The sequence below is a fragment of the Podarcis tiliguerta genome (assembly GCF_965153285.1).
Source record: "Podarcis tiliguerta genome assembly, chromosome: 1".
NCBI classification, from domain to species: domain Eukaryota; kingdom Metazoa; phylum Chordata; class Lepidosauria; order Squamata; family Lacertidae; genus Podarcis; species Podarcis tiliguerta.
Window position 1 is genome coordinate 86,768,022 of NC_139534.1, and position 23,735 is coordinate 86,791,756.

General features: G+C 42.0%; 1 protein-coding gene across 2 annotated transcripts in view; it reads left to right on the forward strand.

Annotated features, from left to right (window-relative positions):
• The first annotated feature begins 12,013 nt into the window (after positions 1-12,013).
• The window catches only part of FUT8 (fucosyltransferase 8), a 74,162-nt gene continuing 62,440 nt past the window's right edge, over positions 12,014-23,735 (forward strand). The window contains exon 1 of one of the 2 annotated variants that reach the window (XM_083432846.1): positions 12,014-12,562. The gene's annotated coding sequence lies outside the window, so the exon portion shown is untranslated. The remainder of the gene's footprint in view (positions 12,563-23,735) is intronic. The other variant, XM_083432845.1, reaches the window with a different exon arrangement.

A 23,735-nucleotide genomic window follows, 5' to 3' on the forward strand; every position in this document is an offset into this window, starting at 1 on the left:
GGGTGAATGGATATGACTCCTCCTTTTGTAAATAGGCTACAGTATAACCAGGCAAAAAAAAGAGGTTTACACACACACCCCAACATCCAGGTAAGGAAGAGGATTCAAGGACACTTTCCAACCAGGCAAAAGGACCTAAGAAGGGCATAGAGCAGCAGAGGTCAGAGGTGTCCCCCTCCTGTTTTATATTGCCTCACCTGTAGGTAAAAAACCTGCAACTAAAAAAACCTGTTTAAGAAATTGTTTATAATGCTTTACCTGTAGTTTCAGTGTTTCCGTGCTCTCTGGTTTCCGTCACAGTTTTCCGTTGTGCCAGAAGCGGTTTAGTCATGCTGGCCACATGACCTGGAAACCTGTCTGTGGACAGACGGCAGTTCCTTTGGCCTGAAAGCGAGATGAGTATCGCAACCCCATAGTCGCCTTTGACTGGACGTCAAAGCGTCCAGGGGTCCTTTACCTTTTACCTTTACCTTAGTTTCATCTAAAAACTGGCTGAAGAAAAGCTGCCATGTGCTGTGTCATTCAATGGAACTGAACATATACACAACCCTTAGCATTACTCGTCTGAAAAGTTTTTCTCAACAAGAAACAGATGTAGGGTGACTGCTAAATATTTGTGATATGGATGAACAACCCCTTGAGTATGTCCATTTTTGTTGCTTCCTTCCACTCTCCCCCCACCCAAAGGCAGTGCTTAGGAAATTGTAATAAATTTGCTGCATCTCCCAGAAAGGGAACTCCAGCATTTTCTGTTTTCTTATCAATGAGTACAGATCTGGATTTATCTACCTATCAATATATATACATGAAAATGTGCCAGATAAGTAGATTTTACAGGCAATGATACCATGAACCAAATAAATATATGGGTACAAAGCTAATAGGCTTTTACATAATTAAGCTACAAATGCTACAATATTTGTTTAATAGTCTCTGAGTTACATTTATATGTATGGTAGAATACACTGATTTCAGTAAAGACAAAATATTTGTGTAACACCAGCTGTAAGGATAGAGAATACATGAGTGCACTGTGTGAAATTATATGCAACTTATAACCACCCTGTGTCTGTGTCATTCTTTTGATGATCAGGCTGCCACCTAGTTTGTGGTACAATTGAAATTAAAGGAGGTGAAAGAATCATAGAACCATAGTACTGTAGAATCATAGAGTTGGAGGGGACCACAAGGATCATCTAGTTCAGTGTTTCCAAAACTTGGGTCTCCAGCTGTTTTTGGTCTACGATTCCCATCCCTGACCACTGATCTTGCTAGCTAAGGATGGTAGGGGTTGTAGTCCAAAAACAGCTGGAAACCCAAGTTTCGGAAACACTGATTTAATCTTTTTGCCCAGTGTAGGGTTTGAACTCGTGACCCTGAAATTAAGAGTCTCATCTGTGGAGACTAGTTTACAATGATCCAGTTTGCATTACCAAAATCTGCAATAGTGGAAATGAACCCCGATGGCGGCAGCTGAAATGTTCTTGCATTGCACTAATGGATAGGAAAAGGTTTTAGCTTACAAACTAATTCAAATATGCAGTCCCATAAAATACCATCATAAGCTACCACAAAAAATAGATAATCATAAATCAGTTTTATAATGGATCTTTTACGTAGTGGAGTTGGGAGTTTTTATCTATATATATTCCACTCAGAATATGAGGCATGAAAATATGTACTTTCATATAATAACTTCCAAAGAACTTTATTTCTCATTATAAAACCATCACAGGCTCCCTGGCATGGGCTTAGTAGCTTGATCTTGCAACAGGAACTTAAGTAGTAACTAAGGAAAGAACTTCCCCTCAGGCCACAACATTTCACCACAGAGCCTTTACTATAATTTTAGGCAGAACACTTAGTGGTGCCTGTAGCTGAGATTATATGCCTTCATTTCCAGCTCTGACAGATTTGCCAAACTGTTTGGTTTCAGTTCTGCGGATGGAGCATTAGACATAAGCAGCATTTTTGCACTTTGGCTCTCCAGATACTGTTGGACTGCAACTCACATCATTCCTGACCTCTGGCCTTGTTGGCTGGGGCTGATGGGAGTTGGAGTCTAAGAACATCTGGCAGGTCACAAGTTTCCCATCCCCATGCTCTTCCTGGTCAGGCCTGTCCTCTTCTTCCCCTCCCCTCACTCCTCTTCCTGGACTTTTCCTTCACAGCACAAGGCTGAAGTTGGTTACTCGTTCCCAGTTCCTGATTAGCTGAAAAGTTAGCAACATGAAAAGGAAGGAAAATACACATGTCCCGCATCTCCAATGTGATGTTTATCTGTCACTGATGCCCAAAATAAATGTTACGATACCCATATCATATATCCCCTTGATTAGGGGACTCCTCAATTCAAGCACAAGAATAAAGCTACTCAACTAAAATTATAATGCTTGGAGATGTTCATGAATGCATGATGAAAACATAAAAATTGAGTAACTGAAGGTGCCTACCTCAAAATCCTGTTTAGCCCAGTGTAAACAGGAGAATGTCTCATTCCAGATGCCAGTGGATCCTGCCTGGCCTAGAGTTTCCTGTGGGCACATGACATAGAATCACAGAATCGTAGAATTGGAAGGGACCTGAGGATCATCTAGTCCAACCTACTGCAGGGATATGCAGCTGTCCCATATGGGGATCAAACTTGCCACCTTGGCATTATCAGCACCATGCTCCTACCAACTATCCAGCTATCTAGGCTGTGCTGCATGGATATAGGCATCTATGCACAACAAAGATAACCAAAGTATGCAGAAAAAAATATGTATTGAGGAGAAGGGTCCCATTGCATAATCTGTTTCAGGCCAGGGCAAAATTTGCAGCCAAGAAAATGGGAAGGTATTCTCCATGAGATGCCAATGCAACCAGCCCGGCCCAGAGCTTCCTGTGAACACATAGCACAGTCGAGCGCACCTATGCACATTGAATATAGACAAACTGCAGAAAAAAGTTACTGGGGGTGTCCACCTGAACACCTGCTTTGGGGCAAGATAATTCATACACACAAACAAACAAACAAACAAACAAACAAACAAACAAACAAACAAACAGGAGAGTCTCCCTCTACAATATGCTCAATAGGCTCCCTCCCAATGCCTGGGACTAGTGCTCAAATACCAGTGACCAGAGGGGGTCCACCCCCTTACCTATTGTAATGCCCGCCTCAGCTACTGCTTTTATATTACTGGCAGCATGATTTGTCTAACATTAGCAAGTGTCATTGGGTGAGGCTTGTGGATTTCATTACAGACCTCTCCTGTAATGCAAATTACTTCCTCATAATTTAAACACTGCCTGGAGCCCCAGCTGAGGCATAGCTTTCCTGGGGATTGGCATTGGACTTGTGAAGTTTAATGTGTGTGATACAAACACACTCTTCAGGTTCCAACAGCACCATTTATTGAGTACAGTCGTACCTTAGAAGTCAAATGGAACCCGTTCCGGAAGTTCGTTCGACTTACAAAATGTTCAGAAACCAAAGTGCAGCTTCTGATTGGATGCAGGAAGCTCCTGCAGCCAATCGGAAGCTGCAGAAGCACCGTCGGATGTTCGTCTTCCAAAAATAGTTTGGAAACCAGAACAGTCACTTTCGGATTTGCAGTGTTTGGGAGCCAAAATGTTTGAGAACTAAGCTGTTTGAAAACCAAGGCACGACTGTATTCTAAGTGTATCTTAGCTTTATATTGTTTTAATACAATAAGTCTACTGTACAGCCATTCTGCAACAGTTTGGGATGCATTTAATTTTACGCACTCGCAAGCATAATTGGACAAATCACAAGCACTCTCTGTTTATTTTAGCCCACACATTTCTGTAGGCTGAGACTACTTGTCTGACAAATGCCTGTGCAGAAGCTATTCAGATACCTACTCATGTAACTGAGTAGCCTGACGTCTCTTCCCTGCTCCCACCCCCCGCCTGGGTGACATTTAAGCTTTCCCAACCATTGTTCTTCTGAATTTATTCAGAAGAGCCATATGGGGAAATGAAAGCAGCCACTTAGGATGAAAAGATGGATTCCACTAAATATAATGGGAATTTATTACAGTAAGTCCGGTGAAAATACAGTTTCACTCCAGATGCCTGAGAAAGGATTCTTCATCTTTTGGAAATTGACCTTCAAATTATTTAACCCCCAACTAAAGCTACCTGCAGGGACGCGGGTGGCGCTGTGGGTTAAACCACAGAGCCTAGGACTTGCCGATCAGAAGATCGGCGGTTCGAATCCCTGCGACGGGGTGAGCTCCCGTTGCTCGGTCCCTGCTCCTGCCAACCTAGCAGTTTGAAAGCACGTCAAAGTGGAAGTAGATAAATAGGTACCGCTCCGGCGGGAAGGTAAATGGCGTTTCCATGCGCTGCTCTGGTTTGCCAGAAGCGGCTTAGTCATGCTGGCCACATGACCCAGAAGCTGTATGCCGGCTCCCTCGGCCAATAAAGCGAGATGAACGCCGCAAGCTCTACACACCTCAGAGAAGGAACATGATGTACCTTACCTCTTTGGTTTCCTGCCCCTACACCCCAACCCTCCAACCCCTATGCATGAAGCTGTGGTCTGTGTCTAAACTGTCATCTGTGTAATGGCTGTCTCAAACATACACCTCAGCTGAAGTACAAAGGGAGTGTGGCTTAAGTTTTGGTTTTGGAAGCTGTTCTGTGTAAAAATGCATCAAACAGCAGTACAGTATATCTTAAGAAATTACAGGCTAGCTCTGCACTGTGGGTAATTTTTGCTTTTGACCCATTTTCTGCAGTGCAATGGTATTTCATGACCTGCAGTGCTCTTCCTCCCAAACTCCATGATTTCCCATGTTTACTGATGTCAAAGGAAAACCAAATTCAGGCATCCTCAGAAAGTAATGCTGCCAGCTTTACCTCTTTCTACAGTGGTTAGCTAGTGGAATTCACTACAACAAGGTTTGCTGATGGCCATTAGTGTAGATGGCTTTCAATAATGCTCTTCATTGGCAATGTATTAGTCATGCTAGCTAAATGGAACTTCAGCTTTCAGAAGCAACATCCTTAGAAGCACCAAGTGCTTCTAGAACAGCAGAGGAAGGTATATATTGATTTTCACTGGAGTTTCTAGCATTCAGGTGCTCCATTCATACTGAATGAAAGCGCATAGAGCGTTATACTCTCATTTTATCATATACCAGTATTGTAAGAACTATATTTTTCTTTTTGATGCTTACTGCTGGAAAATCCCAAACCTTTTTGATGTTTTATAAATATTGCTTCACTTAACATTCCAAATAATTGCACCAAGGACTCTTTACTGTAAAACAGTTTTACTATAAAAGTGGTATTTTAACATTCTCAGTTTAAAATTTGAAGTATGAAATCTATTATTTTATGCAATTGGACCTCAGAAGGCAACCAGCCACTAGTATTCAGAAGCATTGCTTCCTCCAATTGTGGAGGTAGAGCAGAGGTATACACCCAGACACAGATGTCTACATCTGTCATTAACAAAATAATGTTTTCCAAGATCTTGGGCTTATAGCAGCCTTCCCCAACCTTGGATCCCCAAATGTTGCTGGGGTACAATTAACACAGCTACCACTCTGGAAACTAATCAATATAATCATTTCCAAGAAGCGGCCTCCGGAACAAATGGGAGCCAGAAGTAAAATGATGGAGAGGCAGAGTAACAATTCAGTGGGCAAATTAATATGCAGCAGCATGGATACCTGAAATGAGATTGTGACATCACCTGTTCAAACATCTGTGGTATTAATTGTTTAGTAAGTGTGTAGAGAGGGAGAACAGTCTGCCAGAGCATGCTCCAATAGACTATGATACAGGACTTGAGAGTAGATTGATACCCAGTGATTAAAATGGTATTTAATGCAGTTTTGCAGTCCTGCTCCTTAATGTGTGGGAAATACGATGTGTCCTATATGTTGCGGGCGCTTGAAAAGAAAGAAAACTGTTTGGTGCATTGTGAGGGTTCTGGGTCAACTTTGATCCAAGTTATGGTGCAACCAATGCTGGTGTCTGGCTATTTTGTGTCCTAGGCAAGGCTAAGTACTTGCACTCCCCCCAGTTGCTAACTTCAATTTTCAAAAACAGATGTGTTGTAGAAAAAAGTGAACAGCATAAATATTGAAACTGCTAAATTTATTTTAAATTGCCAAAGTAAGTAATACAACAATCTTTTATTATCATAAGAAATTATTTTAGCACACAAAGCATTTTGAATGATCTTGTTATGTTGAAATTTAACTTCTCTTAAAAGTTTCAGTTTTAGGCACATCAAAATCTCACTTTATGTGCTATTTCTGTTGCAATTTCCCCCCACGAATTCCTTCAGGTCAAGTGCTGATGCTTGGACATGTTCAATTGATATAGCTGCCAAGCTAATTAGTCTCTTTCGCAACATTGTTGAGCATATGTTTTATAAGTTTGAGCTTTGAGAACCTGCATTCATCACTTGCTACTGACAATGGAAGTGTGAGAAGGATCCTTAGGGCAACAGAAACATTGGACACATTATCTAGGAGTTTTTGCTGTAGTATGAAGAGATGTGGGGGCATAGACTTTGGAAGCCTTCAAGCTATAAGTTTACAGCATAGATATTCAGCATCAACATATTTGCTTCTATTGTGCATCAATGATTTTTCCAAATTCTTGCAGGCCTTATGTACATCTTCAGCAGATATTTTGTTCATACTGCATACATATCATACAGGAAGCCAAATAGGGATATATGTTGCTGTAGCTGTTGGAAGCTCTCTCCAACATATTGAATGGTCATATTGAGTGGCTGGGGCAACCCAGCCAGGTGGGCAGGGTATAAATAACACAATTATTAGATTATTATTAGCAGTAGAAATCTGCTTTGAATTTCTGCTTTGGATCTTGTGGTGCCTCTTCTTGGGCTTCATACTCAAACTGCCATTATAGAAGCATTGCAAAAACTACATGTTAAATGTAAGAAGGGGAGCTGATATATCTGTGAGAGAAGACAGAGGTGGTTTGGGGAAGATGGTGAGCAGCTGCTCATTGCTGTGGTCACGGACTTTCAGACAGGAAGTGGCAAAACCATTCATGAACCATCCCATAAATACAAAGTCCTGCAGTCATGTAACCAACATATTTACCAGATTTCTACAACACCCTATAACAAATGTATTCCCAAGACAGTTAATACACCATAAAGCAATCAGAGAAGCATGTGTATATATAAAAATTATAAAGCATGTTAATGAAATAATATAGAAACAAAACAGCCATAAAAACACATTCCCAAATAAATCTCAAATGTTTCTGAACATTTGAGGCAGAACACAAATAAGACTCCTGAGAATCTATATGCCACAGGTCTGAAGCTGCAGCTGAAAGGACTCTTCTCCTAATACATACTAATCTCAACTCCCGGGACGGCGGCACTTAGATTGGCAGTTCCGAAAGCCCCACTGGGCTCATAAGGGAGAAGGAATCTCTTCAGAATTTTGAATTACCTTTGGAAACTGGTAACCAATGCAGATGGTTTGATATCTGTTTGCACTAGAGCTGAACTAAAAAGTTCTCATGTGAGAAATGGGGAGGGATGATTCCCTACCCCCCCCCCACCTCATGAAGTCTATTCAATTTTTACGGACTGCAGATTCTGGTGGACGAAGTAACCCTTTCCCCCCCTTTAAAAAAGTTTTAAAACTGGGAGAAGCCGGAAATGCAATCTTCCTGGCTGCCTCCTGGAAGCTGCCACTCCCACCCCCACCCACAATGCCGCAGGCAGTCCACAACCATATAGTGGTCTTATGTCTCGGGACATTTTGGGCGACCCTCCACTAGTGGCTGCCCCCCGCTCAGACTGGTTCCAAATGCCCTGCATGACAGTAGGGTTATAAATTGGGTGTCATTTTGACGCAGCTCTAGTTCTTGCCACCTGATACTTCAGGGTGTTACATATGGTTACTAGATTTCTTTCTTTCTTTCTTTTTTAAATAATTTTTATTAACCGACCAATCAAATCAAATCAAATCAAACCAAACCACATCACATCACATAAATTCCGAATTACAAAGCCGAATTTTAAATTTTTGTTGGGGGTACCCATATTTCAAGTTCCGAAGGGGATTCCAATCATCTTCTTGCTGCTGCATTAATGTCCACAAATCTGTCCACAATTCTATCCAGTCCTATCTTGCTGTTCCCACATCTCATCTTGTTATTTTCATATATTTTTCTTTTTTCTTTGTGATCTCTTCTGATGATCTCCTTAAGCAGGTAAACACAAGTTGTAATCCTGTGTGAATTTTTCCGTTCGTCCAATAACCATATCGAGATGGTTTCCATATATCATCACTTCCATAAATAAAAGCACTCTTTCCATCATTAATCTTCACAAATCTGTTGCCTTCTTTAGTCCTCCGAGGAGGTTCGCCCGCAGTATGAAAATAGATCCATTCCTCCTCCCAGACATAAGTCTTTCAACAGAACTTGCCAAAATGGCGACACTGTTTTTTACTGCGTCATCCCAAAGCTCTTGTACTTTCCACGATCTCCTTAAAACATGCTTTTGGTTAGAAATTATCTCCACACAGTCTTAATCACCCAGCTTAGGTCATTTAAGCGGCATTTCTGACTTGTGGTGGGGGGATTATTGGTTAATCACATAGAAGAAAGGAAGGAAAGTCCCTCCCATCCAGTCCCGTTGCCGACATACCGAGCCCTGATGTGTCTTATCATGATATATTCCTGTTTATCCGACCCGTCTTCTTTCTCAGAGATCTCTTCAATTAGCAGTCTCTACTCCTCATTCTTCCTTGAAATATGTGCATTTGCTTCTTCCTAATTGTTTCTTTTGAAGTTGCTGCAGCTAGTGGCGCGAATCAGAGACAGCGTCCAGGAGCTCTGAGATCCGCACAAGGGCTTTCTGCCTAGTGACCCCACCCCCTCAAATTCGGGGGTGGTATAGGGCACAGCAGGCAAGGGCAGTCCCCCCCATTCCCTTGGGGGGGCAGGGAGGCTGCATACTCCCATCACAGCCTCTTAATTACCTCGTGTGGTTCGGAGAGATGTTATTGTCGGCCATCTTCCAATGCGCCTCTAGTGGCCCCCCCCCCGTTACTAGATTTTTTTCAATGAATCCGGGGACACTTTTTTTTTAAAAGCCAAGTAGCAACAGGGAGTCAGTAGTGGGGATGGTGAGGCAAAAGATCCTGGGCCCAAGCTCACATACATATTGTATAAAGGTGCAAAGTCCTTCTTTTGCACCTTGTGAAACATAAACGCACAGTTTTTAAAAAACGGCAACGGCGCCCTGCCCACCCATGACTCCTGAGCCTCCCCCAATCTCCTCCCCCCCTTCCCCCTTATAGTTTTGACTGATCGGGGGAAGCCTGGGAATTGTGGGCGGGTGGCCGTTGCCCAGTTTTTTTAAAAAAACTCTGTGCATTTATGTTTCACAGGGTGCAAAAGAAGGGCTTTGCACCTTGCCTGGCAGAGAAACTGCGCGCCTTGCGCCCCTCCTGAGCAACGGCCACCCACTCGTGACTCCCGAGCCTCCCCTGATCTGTCAAAACAAAGGGGGCAGGAGATCTGTACAGCCGGTGGCAGCAAGCAGTGAGCAGCTCCTGAAGCCAGCCAGAGCCAACTGCGTTACCAGGCTGGCTCCAGGCTGCTGAGTCTGCCGCTGCCACATTTCCTGGGGATAGATTTGCAAATCTGGGGACATTCCAGGGATGGAATTTGTCCGGGAACAGATTTTCAAATCCGGGGACTGTCCCTGGGAACCGGGGATGTCTGGTAACCCTATTATAGATGTGGGTAAAATTGATAAATGCTAGGCTTTTGTTTATTTGTGGTATGAAGGGAGAACGCAAGCTGCAAGTGAATTCCTGGGCTGGCTTATGCAAACCAGCCTGGCTGGCTGGGGGAAGAGCAGACCTGTTAGCATTACAGAAAGGTGTTGATTCTTTGGCCTGGGGAGTCACATGTCACAAAGGTTGCCTTTGTGTTTGTGTTAACTGTGTGTTTGAGGGGACAGGAAAAGGGAGGTCTGGGTAGAAAGAGGACAAAGAGAGGTCGGGATCCATCTTGGGGAGAAGAGGGAAGATTGCCTGCAATACTTTGGGCAATGCCTTAACATCTGGACTTCTTTCATGCAGTCTCCACCGTGTCTTCTATTCTCCAAAGACCATGTGTGTTTGTGCGCCTGTGGCCTCATGCACTCTTGCTGCTGCTTGGCAGAGAGAGGAGCAGGCACCAGGCTTTTGTAACAATACGTTAAAGAGGCAGCAGTAGCATTTTAAGCTATTGGCCCATTTTCCAAGGCAGCCCCACTTGAAATAAAGTAGGCCAATCTGGAGGTCAGTCACCAAGGTATGGATTACAGTAATTAGTTTCTGTGTTCCAGCAACTGGTGCAATTGGAGACGTTGACAAAAGGCTTCTCAGGCTAGATACCATCTAAGATTCTGTAAGTCATCATGGTTCCAGAAAGGCTTAAGCCTTGGAGTGTTTGGGGGGAAGTAATAAAGCCATTCACCCTACTTACATGGCTCCTTTGTGGCAAGATGTCTTCAGAGTTACGTTATCATGGTCTGTGTAAGTGGCTCTGGGCATTCTAGAAGCAAGCATTGATGCTTGTCTTTTGCCGATCCTTCAAGGGAAGGGGCCTTGGGACACTTGGGAGGCACTACAGAAGGCATGTGATGCCGTAGTGGAAGCCAAGGGCCGAGCGGGGACCGAACTGAGACCAAAGTGGGCTGGAAGGAGCCTTGATAGCCCTGTGAGTCCAGTGAGGGCACACATAAGAATTAAGAATTGGGCCTCATTCTTTCACCTCCTACTTGGTAGATGCAGGGGCAAGATTTAGATCACTGATGGGGGGAATCTGTGGTGCTCCAGATGTTGTTGGACTCAAGTTGTAGCCCACAAACATCTGACGAGCCACTGGTTCCCCACCTCTACTCTAGAGAGCCTATGGTGCTGTACACATACAGAAGCAGCCTCCTCAGGAAACACTATACGGGCACACCTTCATATTGAAGGCAGGAACCAGTTCAGCAGCTGCTTCACAAGCAACTCCAGGAAGTTAAGGTAAAAATATGAATGAAAGTAGTGTAAACTAATACTAGTGCGATTTTTTTGTTTTGTTTTCAATATGATTGACACTGTTTAATAATAAAAAGTATGCATGGTGAAATCCTCATCTTCATTTCTTTATTCAAGAGTCGTCTTCTTCACCTTGCTCCCCTGTATTTCAGTGTTGTCGCTGCAGCTCTCCTCTTGCGACCGGGGCGGACCTACATTTTGGGGAGCCCTGAAGTTTGAACTGCTATGGGGGCTCCTTCACAACCAGCATTGAGGTCTGGGTAGCCAATGTGATCTTCAGTGTTCCATGACAGATTGCCACATTTTCTTTCTTTTTTTTTAAGTTAGCTACTACATCTCTGTTTTTGATTAAAATTGCTGTACTGGATTGTCTCACATGTCAAAGTCACTGGTGTGAATAATTATTTCCTATACTTTATAGTTTTCAAGTTATTGGGTGTGTGTGTGTGAAAATTAGGGAAATGTCATATACATCCATGAATAAAGTCGTTTCTTGGGCCTCAGTGGGATTAGGGTCCCTAAAGCTAAAACTTCATTAATTTCATAGTAGATCTGTCCCTGCTCGCGACTCTGGGCTGCTTGAGAAGCCTTTCAAAAATACGAAGACGCCGAAGAGCGGCTGTTCCGCCGGGCTGAGGAATGAAAGGCTCCACTTCGCGTTCAGGATATAACAGGGCCGAGTCCGACGGACTGGCAGGTCCGTCCCCGGCTCCCGGCAGTGATAATCGCATTCGGCGGAGATCTCTCAGCGTCTGGCAATCCAGAACGCCGCTCCTACCCGATCCGGCCAATGCGCGTTCCGCGCGCTCTCCGCCGGGCGCGGCAAGACCCGCTTTGCCTTCAAGCGCAAACGCTAAGCAAGCCGGAATGCAAAAGCAGAGCAGCGGAGACCGCCCTACCACGCATGCGTGCTACCAGCCCTTTCGCCGCCGCCACCGCCTCCTACTTCTCCCCGGCTGTGAAGCTAACGTTCCGCCCGCATGGAGATTTCACAGGAGCACCTCTCCCATTGGCTGCCTCCCTCCCAGCACGCGCGTCTACGCCACACCCACTTGGCTCCCTAGTTTCCCTTTGAGGCGTCGAGGGCCAATGCCTCGCGCTCCTCCTCCCCAGTCCGCGCGCGCCCTCGTTGCTCGTAGTTCCTCAGCTCGGATTACTTCTTCCCTTCCCTCCCTCCCTCCTTGCCTGCCTTCGGTGCGCGCGTGAGGGGAGCGCGTTTGCGCGCGCCGTATCTCCCCCTCGGCCCCCCCCCTGCGCTCTGTCAGTGTCTCGCGCTCCTCCAGTCTGTTGGAGGCTCCGTTAAACGGCGGTGGGTTCCTGTTTCCGTCTTTTCATCACTCCCTTCCCCCGCCGCTGCCGCCGCCGCTCCGTTTCCACCGCCGTCTCCCTCCGCCTCTTCTTCACAGCCGGCAACCTCAGGAGCGCCGGCGTTGAGGAGCAGAGGTGACCAGGAACCCAGCCTGCGGGCGGGCGGCCGGGCAACACGGGCACCGAGGCGGGTAAGGCGAGGCCGTGGGGGCGCTCGGGGAACTTGAGGGATGCTGCTTCTCCCGCTCCAGCCCATCCTCCCTCGCGGGCCTGGCGCAGCAGCAGCAGCTGCGGTTACTGATGAGGAGGGAGGTGGCGGGCGGGCGAGGGGTGGCTGACTGGGAAGGGGAAGGAGTGATGGTGGGGGGAACGGGGACCTTCCGCCGAGGCCGCCTGGCTCTTGGGGTTCCTTCGCCTCGCCCGGGACAAAATCCTCAGGGAAGGAGGGAGGAGGAGGTGTCGTCCTGGCCGGGGCCTGCCTGCGTGCTCCGGGAAGGCGGCCGGGGGTGTCTCAGGCCGGGGGTGTAGGTAGGAGATGGTTCTCTTCTTGGGGCAGCAGCGTTGCTATGTGGGTGCTAGGAAAGAGGCGGCGGCGGCAGCAGCAGCAGCAAAAGCAATGCTGATGCACACACACAAAAACACCCAGGAAAAAAAAAAGGACGTGCACAAGCCAAAGCCCCGAACATCGTGCGCGGAGGCGCCCGCGAGAGACGCGGCAAGCTGTACAAAATGCAGCACGAGCAGCCAGTGTGCAAGGAGCTGGGGGTGGGGTTGCCATCTGGGGAATAGGCGGGGGTGGAAAACGAGGGGTAGGATGTGCTGAAAGCGGGCGCTGAAGAAGAAGAACTGCGGGAGTGGTCTCGCTTTTCTTGCACCCCCGCCCCTTGTGTAGAAGTGGTGGCTTTCAACTTTACTTCAGAGTCAGGAAGTGCACCCGGTAGCTAGCGGGGGTGCATACTCCTTTTATTTCCTTATATCTAGCTTTTTCATGGGCCTCATTAACAAGCATGGGCGCTTGGCCGTCCGCCGTTCAGTGGCCTTGCCATTATCGTTTTTCATGTATCTGTTTTAGTCAAATTTCTTACTAAAACAGGATGTTTTTGTGTTTTATGTAATTGGTGCTGTTTGTGCTTGGATACCTTTCGCATTTAGTTCTTTGGACTTTTTAAAACTTGTGCTGTGTTGTGTGAGTGACTCAACATGTCAACTAGAGACTATTTCAATAAAAGTCGCTGTTACATCCTTTCCAAATGTTCATGGATGATCCCCATTGCAAAAAAATTCAGAAGACTTGAGAAACTATAGACAGGGAGATCATAAAGACCTCTAGCATAAACTGCTACTCTTTCTTTCCTCTTTATATCCTCAAAACCTGTGGACACATCACCACTTACTTCAGAAGTGCATATAGTATTGTACAGCTTCCGTAACCTGTTCTTGACCTTAACTCTGCAAATATTTACACACATTCTAAATTTGATTATTGATAGTTTAACTTTTGGGAGTAGTCCTTTCAGTGCGGCTGTTGACACCAATAAAAATAGTGGTATGTGTTTGACGATCAGAACATAGCATTTTAAAGTACTTTAAAGTACTTCCATATGGCTTGAGCTTGCAATGTTGTTTTAAATTTTTGCTCAGCAAGGAGTGCCAATGTTGTTTCCAGTACTAATGTCTCAAATTTCCAATTATGTTAATACGTATTTGGACAGTCCTCATCTTTTAAAAAATCCCAAAAGCTGAAAGAACTATAACAAATTATTCATCAGACTTATGCCTTCGAGTCTTTCCTTCATATTTTCCCAAAATTGCCCTGTTTCAAAGGATTAGAAAGTAAGGAACTTACACTTTAAAGTCTATGAAGTAGATATTTAAAATCAGTTGCTGGTAAGGGGTTTTGTAGAAAGATACCTGGTACAGTATGCCATTTCTTTATTAATGCAATTTTGCTTTGAGTAATGGCCTTGTTGATCATGCATCCTTTAGATATGGTACTCACTTGCATCCTGCAGATGTTCATTCTTTTGTAATAAAAAACAGGAGGAAAGCCTACTTGCAGCACAATCGTAGGCCTGTCTACTTAGAAGTAATCCAGTGGGGTTTATTCCTAGGTATAGGATTGCAACCTTAGATTGTATCTTCTGATAACTTTGTTATAGTTAACTGTACTGACTTGTTTCATACTTCATATCATGCAGCTACTTAGAATGTCCAAAGAGTTGAGCTGGGTGCTTAAGTTGTCTTAAAACAGTGTTTATTTCAGAAATGTAAGTTGCTAGATATAATAAGTACTAATAGTTGATAAAAGCAGAGGCTTAATTTTGGGTAAGAATTCTCGTAGAGTTTTTGTTTTAATTTGCTTAGACTATTTCTTCAGAGGAGTGAAGGGAAATACTGTACAGAAAGGTTATATGGTAGGCTACTTCACGCTACTCAGCAACCAAGTAGGCTATTTAATAACAGCTGTTCAATAATAATAAATTGTGTGGAGAATTCCTTGATTATAAAATTTCATTCTAAATAGGTTATGTTTGCATGTAAGTCTACCAACAAAGGTTAGTATAGGTACAATAAAACTGAGTGTTTCTTCCATCTGAAAGCGGAGTGTTTACTGTTAAACTGTAATGAGTGTCAGTACTGTTCCAAATAGTACTATCTTGGCAATATGGACAATACAGACACCTCCCTTTAAAAAGTAGTTCTCGTCATTTTAGAGACTCACTGCATATTATTCGAAATTTTGAGAGACAGTTTCAATCTCTGGCTTTTGTAGCTGTGTATTCCATAATGAAAAAAGTAATTACAGTGTTAAGTTGGTCTGGAGGGGGAGCTAGTGCTAAAGCAAAACAACATTTAAATTTGTTAGAATCCTACAGACCTTACAGGACTGTTTCCCGTTTGATTGTGGTATGTTCTTATTACGGTTATAATTGCTTAAAATGCTTCAAGGGAAAAGAAAACTATTTTTATTATGCTGTACTCTAATGCCTATTAATACAAATATGTTCAAGAAGTTCATATAATAGTGTTTCTCACAAACAGTGCATAAAATGTTGGCTTGGAACATGTGTCTGCAGACATAGCTTAAATCAATTATTTTGTTCTGAAAGTAATGACTCTGTTTCAGTGTAAAAATAGTTTTTAGTGTAGATATACTCTTCTTGTATTTCTTTTGCAACCTGGTTCATAACCAACTAAGTTATAGTACTTGGGTTTAACCTGAGTTGGACTACAATCCTAAACATACTTTCTAAGAAATAAGCCCATTTGAACCCAGTGAAACCATGCTTTTTAGTGTCATTGAACTCTTAAACTGCTTAAATCAAAGTACAGTACTTGCTGACTGGTCTTACAGTATATATAAACCTACTCAACTGTTTATATATTTTTTGAAATATTAAGTGCTTTATAAATGCTTTTAAATAAATAAACCCAAGATTAGTCCTTTATGCACTTACTTGGGAGTAAGCCCCAGTGAATATAGTGGGACTTACTTTTGAGTAAATATACATAGACTTGGAAGAGGTTCTGTTGGTATCTTGAAGGTAACATTTAGGCCTGAGCCAAAATTCCTCTTGGTTCTTTTGCGTCCTTTTCTCATAGATAGGCTTCTTGTTTTGTTGGGGGCAAACATTGAAAAAAATGTGATATCATAATTATTTCTTTGTATTGATCAGTATTGGTGATTTGCGTGATTTGCTGTCTTGACATTGTTGCAGTGCTCAGTAACATCAGCACCTCTTGTCAAGTATAGCACCTCTTGTCAAGTAGTGGTATAATTGCTACACTGGTGGCAGCTCTGGCTTTCGTGTGTTTCAGTTCACTTCTATGTCACTTGTTCATGCCTAAGTTCAAAAATCATATCTGTATCTCAGATAAGGTCCTGTAATTAAGATAACTGTTCTGCACTTTGCTCTTTGTAGAAATCTTGGAACAGGGTTAAATAGTGTAAAGTGTGGGTTGTAGCTGCCTTGTCAAGGCATTTTCTCATGGTGCTGTGTACAAATTTGTCCATTGTCAGCTTCTTCTGTGGAAAAAGCCTTAGTAGGTTGAGTGGTGGTATTGCATATTTTTGCTTTAAAAGAATGACTCTTCACTTATGATGTAATTCTTGTGATTAACTTGTAGGGACTTGTTTGTATTTTGTCAACCTGTATGCATGACAGTGAGCTACATACCAAGCGGAAGTGTTATAGAAGTGTAGTAGAAATTACTGAAATACAACTTGTTGTTAAGGAAAGCAAATGACACAGTATATGGATCCTTGTTCCTGGGTGGATTAGATTGACTTTCAGCCACTTTTCTAGCCACCTTCTCTCCAAGCTTCCCTCCCTCACTGCCTGTAATAGAAATCTGGGAGCTCGAAACAATAGTTTTTGTAACACATTCCCTCATGGCTTTAAAACCGTGTTTCCAGGTGGAAGATGCTGCCTGCACAGTAGTCTTAAAAGGTTAGGTTCTGTACTCCTCTTTGCCCTGGGATGCCTGCTCAACAAATAGAGCGCATTCCTCTCGTGTGTGCATATATTGATTGATATATCTGATATGGTAGCACTCCATGTGTGTATGAAATGAAGGTGTGTAAAAAGGGGCAGTGGATGCATGCCACTGAAGTTGCATATCTCTTTGGGCCTGCTGCAATGCATGGATGTCTGCACAGGTGGAGCCTATGTATGAATTCTTCCACATGAGTGGAGTGCTGTGCAATTAGATACAACTTCTGGGGAAGCCTATGCACACGAGTTTCACCTAAGAAGAGTCTTCACTTATTGAATATCCATGCAATATGTTGCCCCTTTGAATATCTAGAGCCCCTTCACACAGTTGATAATAGTTAGGAGCAGCATTTAGGAATAATTCTTTACGAAAAAAAAGTTTGACTGTACTAACAACACTTCTAGGGGTTTCAAATGTCTATGCAGAAAACAGTAATATAATTACTGTTGTTGTTGTTGTTTTAAAAAACAACCAGGAGAAGTCCTTTAGGTCCGGAGGGTGTGTGTGTCAAAATCCAGTTTCAGGAAATGCCTTTATTTGTATTTTCATTGTTGGATTATTATTTTTATATTTTTATTTGTAAGCTGCTGTAAAAAAAAAAAGGCTTAGTAAATACATTTTTATACTACTTTTCCAGAATAAATTTTCCCCCAAGATGGTTCAGATAATGTATCAAAGTACTGTACAACAGTAAAATACAATAAACATAATTTAAAAGTGTCTTGTCATTTTAATACAGTATAACGTAATCCTATATTGTTAAAAGTATTGACTAACATCTGTTCAGTGCTAAAAATGCAACATAGTTCAGTCACCAATATCAGATTCCAAACCATAATTTGTTACCTTAAGCGAAGGTAAAATATCCAGTGACAGGGCCTTCCTAATATCATTCAGGTGGACTTCTATTTGAGAGTTGTGAGACCACTGCTGAAAACCCCCTCGCCTGCATGTCTGCCAGCTTAAGTTCTTTTGCTGACAGGCATTTCAGCAGGGTTTCAGATGCAGATCTGCTTTGCTTTGAGCAGTGCCTTTGGAGGGGAAAATTAGGGTATAAGTTTTAAAAATAAATAAGAACGTACCAAAATTGTAAGCAGTCTTCCAAGTTCTATTGTAACTTAGTTTTCAAAATTTTGGCTGGCTTAGAGTTATGTGGAACCAGTCAGGGATTATGAACATGTGGCACTTAACTCCCATTAGTTTCAACTGATGTGGTCTGGGATGATGTAATTGGTGATTCAGCAAAGGCTGCAAGTTTCCCATTCTTGTTTTAAATTGTGGCCCCCAGCTGTTGTTGGACACAACTCCTATCTTCCCTAGCAAGTTAATTTATTCCCAGTAATAAAGGAAGGCATTTCTGATAGGACAGTGAAGATGAGTTTAAACTTCAAAGCAAGGGTTTATCTCTTTCTTTGCCACTGGATTTGCTGAAAGCACCAAAGGGTGAGTAGTACGTAAGTATCTTATTCTGGTATTACTTCATCTTATCTTGCAGTGGTATGTATCCTGAGCCCTTGGGATGGGGATGGTTAAAATGTAATAAAATAAGTTTATTCTATTCCTCTTCTTCATGTTCTTGTTTCTTCTTCTGACCAGCCGTAGTTGGCTGAAAGGTAATCTGAATCAATTTCCTTTACCATCAGAAGGGGAAATGCTACTTTCTTCACCACTTGACAATATATTTGAGAGAGAATAGTATTTTTTTGATGCTATGATGTTTATTAGTTCTCTCTTGCATCATGATGTGGAAATGATCATGATTATCTCTTCTATCAGCTTACACAGACCAGTGATGTGAGGGCCCTTGCATTATCTCCTTGTTACTGGTTACCTTTTCCTCCCTTTCCTTGAAGACTAGAAGCTGATAAGAGAACCAAGTTCAGCACACCCCTATAAATAAACTGGAAAACAATATTTTCTTCTCCAGCTATTAAGTAAATTTTGTCCCATCTGAGTATTTTTAAGACTCCTGTTCTGTATGCTTGCTCTCTTCCGTGTTTCTGCAAAGTTATAAGGGAATTAGCAGTTTATTTCGCATTGTTGGCTCTCCAGGTTTTGCAGTTAAGCATTTGCTCATGTAGAGGTAGTATAGTGAAATGTGCTGCAGAGCTTCACTTTGATTTCTACTTGTTAAAGTTTGTATTGAACAAAATCTTTGCATGTGTGGAATGACTTCTGCACATGCAGTGCAACTTTCCCTTCTTTCCCTTTTATTCTGCATGTCCCCTAAATCTGCTTTGAAGGGTTGGGGAAATGCACAGAGCAGTTGAAGGGGAGGAGAAGTTCCATTATGCTTATAGAAGTATTTCTGCATGTGCAGTTATTTAGTTGAACATGACCCTAAGACTACAGTCCTGTACACATTTCCCTGGGTATATGTTCTATTGGTCTTCTGAGTAAACAGGCCTAGGATCAGGTTGCACATAACTACCGGTATAAGTTGGAATGGACAAATTTGACAACAGTTGGAGATTTTTGTGGTGGCAGTGCATATAAGGTCAGAGGTTTTCCAACATCACTGTCTGCCTTAATGAAGGATTCTTGTTTCAAGTTTTCTTAGAAGAAGAAAAACTTCAGTGGAAGGCCTTTGTCTCTTCCTTTGAACCTGGTATTTTGATCAGGTGCAGTTTGCTTTTGTGGGGAAAACTTTTTCTTAAAGGCAGTTCACTTTTCTTGAAGTAAACAACATCTAAGGTTTAGAAATGGGCACTATTCAATTTGATGCTCTGTTTCTGACTAGTTGTGGCTTGATTTCCAAAATATTGAGAGACAGGAAACTACCCTGGGGTGGTGGTGCTGTTGTTAAATTTCTGTCCTTCCTATTGATGTAGAAAAAACCTGCTCCTTTTTCCTTATGCAAGAGCCCGGTTCCCTATCTGTAGGAGAAAATAACAGAGGCCAACCAGAGAATATTGAGAAGCAAAGCAGCTAGTAAGCCTGATCTTTATTAAACTGCTGCAATAGAGTCCTCACTCACCACATGCAGGAGGGAGGAGGAATCCAGAACAATGGTGTGCAAGCCCTTATATAGACTTTTGAAATTGCCCCCCCCCCCCACACACTGTAGCTCAAGACCACCCCCAAAAACACCATACATACACCACAGAAGGAGGCGGTCTACAACAAAAATCCTTTCTGCCAGGATACCTGACAATGGCCAGTGATTGTTTTACTTGGGCAGCCTGCCCATTCTTTTGTGATGGTAAATACTTTAATTCCTGAATCCAGGTCATAGGTTCTCACCCTGTACATACACAAAGATGCCCTAAAGACAGGTAAGCAAACGACAATGGAGAGGCTTTCCCATTTCCTTCCTCCTTGCAGAGAAATATTTGAAGTCAATTTGGGAGAGTCAAAATGGTTTCAGGATTGCTCTCTTGTACTATTTCAGATATGTGGTTTATATACTTATGTATGTGTTTGCTTTGTAAATTTATGAACATTTAATTTATATATTTGAGACCTTAAGTTCTTATAACACCTCCCAAATTTCCATCCTGCCCTGTCCTCCTCAAGACAACAAACAACAAAATAGCAAAAAAAAGCAAACTTTTTTTTTAAAAAAGAAACCAATCAAATATTCTCACAGCTAAGGTTCAAGGTTGCTAGGAACAACATATTTCAGCCATCAAAGACCTGAGAGTTAATATTAGGTCTTTGGAATTGGAAATATGTATTGGGCAATTTCCCATAAAAGACTTTGAAGACTTCAGATGTGTTGTGTATCATCTAAATATTCAATGCAAGTATGTTAAGAGGATTATTATCTTTGACCTTAGTAATAGGTATGAAATGCATTGTAGTGTGTAAACCTCAGAGCAAAATGAAAATAAAACATAAGATGCATTAAAAGATAATTGTTTTGCAAAATGCAGCTACTTAGAAGCAAAGAGATCCTCATGCATCACTTCACATTATTTCATGTGCTCAGTTATCCATTCAATGCATAAATGAAACCAGAAGCTATGATCTACTTCACTTAAATTCAATAACCAATATCAGGAGTTAAAATAAAGTCATGTGTTTCTAAATAGGAACCCCTTTTATAATCACGTGGTAAATAAACCTTAAATAATACTAACCTAGTAAAGGGCTGCATGATATGTGATGCAGACACTTTATGATGTCCGACACTCCTGACATAAAAATTTCAACCTTTGGATACTCTTGGATTTACTACTGTTCATCTGCAACTGTAGCTAGGAGCCAAACTCTACAGAGAAATCCTTTAGTTCAGGAACCCTTGGCCCTCCAGATGTTGCTGAACTACTGTTCCCATCAGCCCCTAAGAGCATGGCCAATGGTCAGTAATGATGGGAGCTGTAGTTCAGAATATCTAGAGACAGAAAGCTTCTTCACACTAATTCTAGAGAATGATTTATTCTACTCACTTTTAGTAAGAAAAGCTAAAAACTGCTAAGGTTACCAATTTTCTGTGGGAAATAAAGTACTGGAAAATCTTCCCCACATCACTGATGATTAGCATGGCTCTTTGGCACTAGATTATCAGATTAGCAATATGTGCCTTAGGACAGGAGGAAGAAGCATAGATGTTGCCCTTGCTACCAACTTCATTCTCTTTTAGGAACTTGAATGAAATTCTGCAGGTTGGCTCTTTGCTTTCCCATTCTTGACATACTCTATTGTATCTTCCCAATAAGAAAAGGTTAAAATGCTTAGTTGTTTTTTTTTTAAGTTTAGGAAAGAGGCAGCTATGGGGAGGGCTTGGCTGAGATTTATAAAATCCTGTTATGGTGTGGAGAAAGGTGGATTTTTCTTTCTTTCACACAGTAGTAGAGCTTGACCTCCCAGTGAACTTTATTGAAAACAAAATGAAGTCCTACTTTACATAATAAGTTCTTAAGGAATTAGCTGCCCATGGATGGGGTGATGACCACTGACATACTTAAAATGGGTTTACACAAATTCATAAAATATGGGTATCAACACTCTGCATCTGTATTGGATATGTTATATCACTTGTGTGTTTGCTCCCCATGGCTCCTATGCGATGAAGAGTGAGATGCAAGTTTAATTAATAATGATGATGATGGTAATGATAGTAGTAGTAGCTATTAGTTATCATGGCCAAATGAAGCTTTGTCTATGTGCTTAGGAATGCTATCTGCTGGGTGTGGAATCTATATGGGGAGGGTTCCTTTGTTCCTTGCTTGTAACTTCTTAAAAGCATCTGATTGATCTGTTGGAATCAGGATGATTGACTAAATGGATTTCTGGTCCAATCTAGCAGGTAACATCTGCAAACATATAATAAAATACATTAATCTTTTGTTATGAACATGCAGCTCACAAATGATCCTTAAGTGATTAATACCTGAGTGAAAATATATTCTTGATGATGCTCTGGTTTAGTTGGATGATAAGTCTTTAGAGTACAGTGGTACCTCGGGTTACATATGCTTCAGGTTACAGATGCTTCAGGTTACAGACTCCGCTAACCCAGAAATACTACCTCGGGTTAAGAACTTTGCTTCAGGATGAGAACAGAAATTGTGCTCTGGCGGCGCGGCAGCAGCAGGAGGCCCCATTAGCTAAAGTGGTGCTTCAGGTTAAGAACCATTTCAGGTTAAGAACGGACCTCCAGAACGAATTAAGTTCTTAACCCAAGGTATCACTGTAATCAGGTTTCATTTGTTGATATTCTTTGACTGTTACAGTGTTAATAAGTACGACTGTTACAGTGTTAATAAGTAATTTAATACAGTGTTACTAAATAATCTAAAATTTTAAGCAAGTTGATATGTGTTAAATAACCTAGCTGTCCACACAGATATACATGCTTGCTGAATTGATCTTCTTGACCTTATTTTGTTAGCCCCTTTCTCAGTTTTGAAATTCACCATAGCTGAATTGAACTCTAGCCTTCTGGAGTTTACTTAGAGTGTCAACAAGCATGTGAATAGGAACAAAGTGGTAGGGAATTGTATACTTGGCCTTTCAAAAAGCTTTTGATAGTATCATATAATGCTTCAGAGTAAACTTCACAGTCATGGCTCATCTTATTGATTGGTAACTGGTTAAAGAAAAAGAAGTAGAGTAGGAAGAAATGTACTGTTATCGGATGGAAGGAGTAAGAAGTGGGGTATTTCCAGACTAGCTGAATGGGTATTAAAGTGGGCAGTGTGTTCATTGTTTGCAAGATTATAACACTTTAAAAAAGAAAAGAAAAAGCCTAACTGCACATATACAGTAATGAGAAACTGAACAGGAAAGGAATCTTAGGGTTGTGATGTATAGTTGAATGAAAACACCAACTCGACGTCAGATTCAACTAAACAGTTATGCCAGTGGGACCAGGTCAATGAGTGTCACAAGCGCAACAAAGATTTCCCTCCCCAACCTAACCCACTACACATGCCCCCTCTACATTGGCTGTGCACTGACAGAATGATCATCTGAACACAACTTTGAGTTCCACCCTTGGTGTGTGCCAGCTGTGATGAGGGCAAATCCAATGCTAGTAATCATTAAGCAATGCACTGAAAACAAAACTTCCAGTATTGTGATATCCTTATATAAATGTACGGCACAGTCACACTTGGAATACTGTGTATAGTTCTGTGTATAGTACCCATTTCTCCAGCAGTAAAAAAAAGTTTTAAAATACAGTGGTACCTCGGATTAAGTACCAGTGTAATAAATTTCAATAGGACTGGTCTAGGGAGACTAGGGGATCCTTTTGAACCTCCGTTTTGATTTTATTTCCCTTTGAATAAACTCAAACCAATCAGGAGTATCTTAGAAATGTATTGAAAATTTTATAACACTAGGACAGGACTATGAAGATACTTACTTGCTATGTGTGTTTAAACAAGATTGAGAGAGAATTACTGAATGAGCAAAGAT